Raw genomic sequence first — 6,182 nt, forward strand, 5'->3', positions numbered from 1 at the left:
ACACTAATTCAAGAAGATATATGTGCCCCTATATTTATTGCTGTATTATTTACAATAGGCAAGAGATGGAAGCAACCTAAGTGTCCATCCATAGATAAATGGCTAAAGAAGTTGTGAGATATATACATACATATACAATGAAATATCAGTCAGCCATAAGAAAGAATGAAATCTTGCTATTTGCAACAGAATGGATGAATCTAGAGGGTATAAGGCTAAGTGAAATAAATCAGTCAGAGAAAGACAAATACCTTATTATTTCACTCTATGTAGAATTTAAGAGAAAACAAACAAAACAAAACAAAGAAAAAGAGAGAGAGAGAGGGAAAAAAAAAACAAAAAACAAAACAGACTCAAATATGGAGAACAAACTGGTGGTTACCAAAAGGGAGCTGGGTGGGGGAAACGGCAATATAGCTGAAGGGGATTAAGAATGCACTTACTGTGATGAGCACTGAGTAATGTACAAAATTGTTGAATCCCTATATTGTACTCCTGAAACTAATATAATACTGTATGGTTACCACATGGGAATTGAAAAATAAATAAAAATTTAAAAAATAAATGGCACTAACACTCTCTACTCATCACTTTAATATTAGATCCATTTTCTTCTCCTTTTCTTCATTTTGAGAAATATCCTTATGTATTTTCTCCTAGGACTCCAAAATCATATTAGTATTTTCAAAAAGATTTCAAATGACAGTTTCATTGGAATTACATAAAACGTAGAGCATGATTTAGGGGAAAGCAATAGTTTTTAAGACCTCCTGAGTCTTCATTTTCAAGTATATACTATTTAATTATTACTCTTTTGTGTCCCTCAGGAGCAGTGTTTTTTTAGTTTCTGGATGTGATGTCTATTATTTAATTATATCAACTTCATCTTCTATCTTCCTATTGTTTGTTTACATAGAAGATACATAAATTTTTATCCAGCCAATTAAATGAATTGCATTTTATTCTGAGTTTCATTATTTTTATCTTTTCTTGTTTATCATAGTTTTCTAGGCAAAATATAATATCTTAAAATAATCACAAGGTTTTTTTTAAAGATTTTATTTACTTATTTGAGAAAGAGAGAGCACAAGCAGGGGAAGGGGCAGAGGGAGAAGGAGAAGCAGACTCCCTATTGAGCAGGGAGCCCAACAAGGGGCTCGACCCCAGGACCCTGGGATCATGACCTGAGCCGAAGGCAGACGCTTAACGGACTGAGCCACCCAAGTGCCCCCATAAGTTGTTGTTTAACAAATTTTTAAAAAACTTTTTTGGGGAAATAATTGTAGACTCACATGCAGCTGTAAAAAATAATACAGAGAGAAAGAGATACACTGTGTACCCTTTACCCAGTTTCTCTACATGGTGACATCTTGCAAAAACATAACACAATATCATAACCAGGATATGGACATTGATACAATCAAACTACACAAAATTTCCGTCACAGCAAGATCCCCCAGGTCCCCTTTTATAGACATGCCCACTTGTCTCTTACCTCTACTCTCTTCTCTCCTTAACCCTACTCAGACACTAATCTTTTCTCCATTTCTGTACCTCTGTCATTTGGGGAATATTATATAAATAGAATGAAAGAGTAAAAAGCCTTTTGCAATTGACTTTTTCATTCAGCATAATTCTCTGCAGATCCATCCAAGTTGTTTTGTGTTCCAGTAGCCTATTGCCTTATAATGTTGAGTAGGATTCCATCGTTTGGATATACCAGTTTGTTTAATCATTCCCCATTGCAGGACATCTGGATTGATTTATGGTTATTATGGATATTATGGATAAAACTTCGATGAACATTTGTGTACAGGTCTTTATCTTCACTTCTCTGGGGTAAAGGCCTAGAAGTGAAATTGCAAGTTTGTATATTCAGCATTTTAAATAGCAAGCATACTATTTTCCAGAGTGGTTGTATCATTTTCCATTTTCACTAGTAATGTATGAGCAATTCAGTTCTTCTCCATCCTCATCAGCATTTGGTGATGTCACATTTCTTTTTCTTTTCTTTTTTTTTTTTTACTTCAGCCATTCAAATAGGTGTGTGGTGATATCTCCTTGTGGTTCTTTTTTTTTTTTTTAAGATTTTATTTATTTATTTGAGAGAGAGAGAATGAGAGAGAGCACATGAGAGGGGGGAGGGTCAGAGGGAGAAGCAGACTCCCTGCTGAGCAGGGAGCCCCATGTGGGACTCCATCCAGGGACTCCAGGATCATGACCTGAGCCGAAGGCAGTCGCTTAACCAACTGAGCCACCCAGGCGCCCTCCTTGTGGTTCTAATTCACATTTCCCTAACAGCAAATGATGTTAAACATCTCTCCTCATGTACTCATTTGCAATCTATGTATCTTCTTCAGTGAAATGTCTCTTCATGACTTTTACCTTGTTCTAATTGGATTGTTTGCCTTTTTACTGTTGAGTTTTAAGAGTTCTTTTTTATATTCTACGTGCTTGTTCTTTGTTATGTAAGCAGTTTGCAAATATTTCTCCCACTCTATAGCTTGTGTTTTCATCCTGCTGCCAAGTCTAAGAAGTCTTTGCCTAGCTCCACATCACAGAAAGTTTCTCCTATTTTATAAAACAAGTTTTAGTTTTGCATTTAATTCCATGATCCGGTTTGAGTTAATTTCTGTGTGAGGTGTAAGACTTAGGTCAGGTTTACTTTTTTTTTTTTTCCCTACAGATGTCCAATTGCTCCAGCACCATATGTTAATAAGGTTTTTTTTAACCTTCATTGAATTGGTTTACACCTTTGAAAAAAATCAGGTTAGAAGAAGAGTGTGGGTCTATTAGTCCTTTTGCTATTTTGGTTCTGGATCTATGTGTCTATCCCTTAGTCAGTACCACATTACCTTAATCCTGTAGCTGTATAGTAAACTTTACCATTAACTTGACCCACTGTCCTACCCCCTGGTCAGGTTATCGGGGCACCTTATGACAGCCTTGCAAAAGTGGAACTCTGGGCTCCTCCCTCACCTTTTGTTGCTGTGTTTGGAGATGAAACCACAGTATTATCTGTGGCATTTGGCTGGGGGAGAATAGTTATTGTCTAAACTTATTTGTCTTGTTAAACTTCTCTCTGGTCCTTGGGAGAGAAGGAGAAAGCTTTGGTTGTGGTTTTTTCTCTCTGCACACATTGGGTTTCCAGGTCGACAGCTTCTTCGCTCCAAGCCTGAGAAATAGCAGGCAAAGAGAAAATCCAAAAAACTCGCCACCACGTATTTCCTTGGGTGTCAACGTGTCTAGCTGGTCTGCCTTTCTCTCCACGTTTCAGAGTCTCTTTATGTTTGTTTTATGTGTTATGTACTTTGCAGAAGGATTTAAGAGAAGTACATTTACTCCACCTTCCTGAAAGCCAGTCTCCATTAAGATTTTTATCTTTCATTTCTATTCTTATCTAACAGGATTAAACTGTATATCAGAAAAATGAAGAAGAAGAAGAAGAAGAAGAAGAAGAAGAAGAAGAAGAAGAAGAAGAAGAAGAAGAGAAGAAGAAGAAGAAAGTACTTTTGTTATAATTCTTATTTTGAAAATAATGCTTCCTCTAAGGCTTTATATGCTTTCAGAACATTAAGAGAATGTTAATATAGGAACTTCTATTTTATCCACTAAAGAGATAGGAATTCATTTTATCTGTTATAAAAATAATTATCTATTCTCATTTAATCAAGAATTTTTATAAAGAATGGATTATGCATTTTAAACTGCTTATTGAATATACAATGAGAAGATCATGAGGTTTTTTTTTTTACTTTCATTTATTAATATAATAAATAAAATATTCTAACACCAAAGCAACTTGACATTATACCTTAAGTACTACTGGGCCATCATGTATCAATGTCATGTTGAAGTTTGGACTCTGTTTCCTAATATTTTATTTGAGATATTTTAAATTGATATTCAAAAGAATGATTCATCTGTGATTTTTTTTGTGCTATGTTTTCGAGCTATTTTTTTAATTAGAAAAAAAGAAAAGCTTTAATTTGAACAGGATCATTGGTTCTTTCTAAATAAGGAAATAATCTCTTAGTATTAAGGAAAAGATGATTGTATTTTTTACATAGAACAGTATCCAAATCTATGGAATACAATCATATGAAGTCTCTAGAAAGTGCTAGGAACTGTTTCATCAGATTTCATAAACTTCTCAAGGTAGAGTCCCAGTCACTTATCCAGAACTAGTCCGGTACATGCCAGGATATATGCATTCATTAATATATGCGTCAATTTGTTTATGCATGATCCAATCACTTAACACAATGACCCATTTCTCAAATTAAGAAATTATGTTTCAAATGGATGAAGAATCTCAGTCCAGGGTACACTATTTCTAAGAATTCTCATTCTTTGCTGCTTGATTCTGTGGCTCCTTATTCCACTGACGAGAGCAGAGCAGCCCAAGACTACACACTTCTTCTGGGGCAGGATGTCTTCTTCTTATATATCTGATAGCTGCTAACACAGGCTCTCCAGAGGAACAGCCAACCAGGACACTGGCTGTTTTCTTCGTTTGCCACATGGCTGGACTATGGCTGCAGTGTGAGTCGCAAAGAAACTTCTCATTGGTTTTCCTACTTTAATGCACAGAAACGTGGGTGGAGTTTTGTTTTTCTCTTCTTTTGAAGAAAGGTATCTTCAATGGATACTTGAATTCTCTTTAGTACACATAACTGAATTTCAAACTTATTATCCATTTGTCTGCCTTGGCATTTGTTGTTCAGAGCAGCTTCTGCAGAATTGTCTGGAGACTCTTATTCCTATTTGCTTCTGTACCAGAGGTCAGTTGCAGTGGGAGGGACACTAACCCAGGTTTTATCTGGTTCTTCATTGCCTTCAGTTGAGGGATCACCTACCTGGGGAAGAGAATTACTAAGGGTGATGTGTATTCCCAGTGGCTCAATACTTTTGCCATCATTTAATTCTGCTTTCTGTAACTTTTCAGATAAATGTGACCTTTCTTTGTTCTTATTAAGGTAATATTCAATGTATCTAAGTTTATCTAGACCTTCACATACATTCCATGTGTTTTCTGCGTGGCTTTCTGGGGAACCAGACTGCTTGTCCATGTCTAGCATTATATCTTGCTTCTCATAGGTTTCTAAATCTAGGAGTCCCTTCAGTTCAACATTACTATCTGTTCCTGAAAATTTCAGGGCTGACTGCACCTACATTTCTGTTGCAGAACTATTTTTCATGACTCAGCCTTCCTTAGCCCTTCTAGGTCAAGAGAAAGGCAATCTTTTGAGGTGTCCCTTTTGTCCATTTCACTATCAGTTTGAGAAGAAATTTCTTCCAAGTCAAAAAAGTCAACATCTTCCCCTAAAAGTAAATTTTCTTTGGCTAGAGATTCAAATAGAGCATGAGTGTCAGAAGTCTCCTTGCTGACCTTAGTCACTGTGATAGATCCATTGGTTCGTTCTGGAGAAATTCCAGTGTCTTTAATTTTCCTGACACAGGGCTGTCTGAGGGCTTCATGTGTGTGTATTTTGTTGACGTCTCTAAAGGTCTTGTTGTTTTGGAATCTGAAGAGATGGTTCTCTCTCCATTCTACTGCTCCTTTTCCATGTTGAGAGACTTGTACTTCCTGGACCATGGAAGAGATTGTTTCCATTGCCCTCTACAATGACATTCCCACATGAAGATCCAAAAATGCCTTGCCATTGCCTGGAGAATGGGAAGATCTGGCTTCAGAAAAGGATATCAACCCATTCAGTAAGTATTTGAGCTACTTTTGATGGCAGTGTAATCTTAACTTCATTTTTAAAAACTGAAATTCCTTTTTTTTTTCCTCTCTGTTCCCATGCTCCATGACAGGAAAAATAGTATTTTAAAGTTTCATTATGTAAATATTGCACATTTCTTGTTACATTTAATCCTAGATATTTCATTCGCTATAGTAAATGAATTTCATTTTATTGTCTTTCTTAAATAATTGATAGAACATGCTGTGAAATTACCTAGGCCTGATATTACCTAGGTATAGTTCTTGACCAAATTTATATATATAAATTGCCTAGCTATCTCATTGTGCTATAGACTTTTGACAATAAAAGCACTGTGCACTTGTTCTTCTGCCTACTTCCCATAAATATGTTGAAGTAAGTCACCCTGCAACTGCTAGCACCTTTTTGGTGAGAATACATACTTAAACTATGTTTGTTTAATTTTGAACTCAA

At 35.9% G+C, this 6,182-nt stretch overlaps 1 pseudogene; it reads right to left on the reverse strand.

Annotated features, from left to right (window-relative positions):
- Positions 1-4,461: 4,461 nt before the first annotated feature.
- On the reverse strand, positions 4,462-5,667 carry LOC123839275 (nuclear receptor coactivator 7-like; annotated as a pseudogene).
- Positions 5,668-6,182: the final 515 nt, after the last annotated feature.

Source organism: Mirounga angustirostris, unplaced genomic scaffold (genome assembly GCF_029215605.1).
Source record: "Mirounga angustirostris isolate CCGP_5_RB_7025 unplaced genomic scaffold, mMirAng1.0.hap1 SCAF_3, whole genome shotgun sequence".
Classification (NCBI taxonomy): Eukaryota; Metazoa; Chordata; class Mammalia; order Carnivora; family Phocidae; genus Mirounga; species Mirounga angustirostris.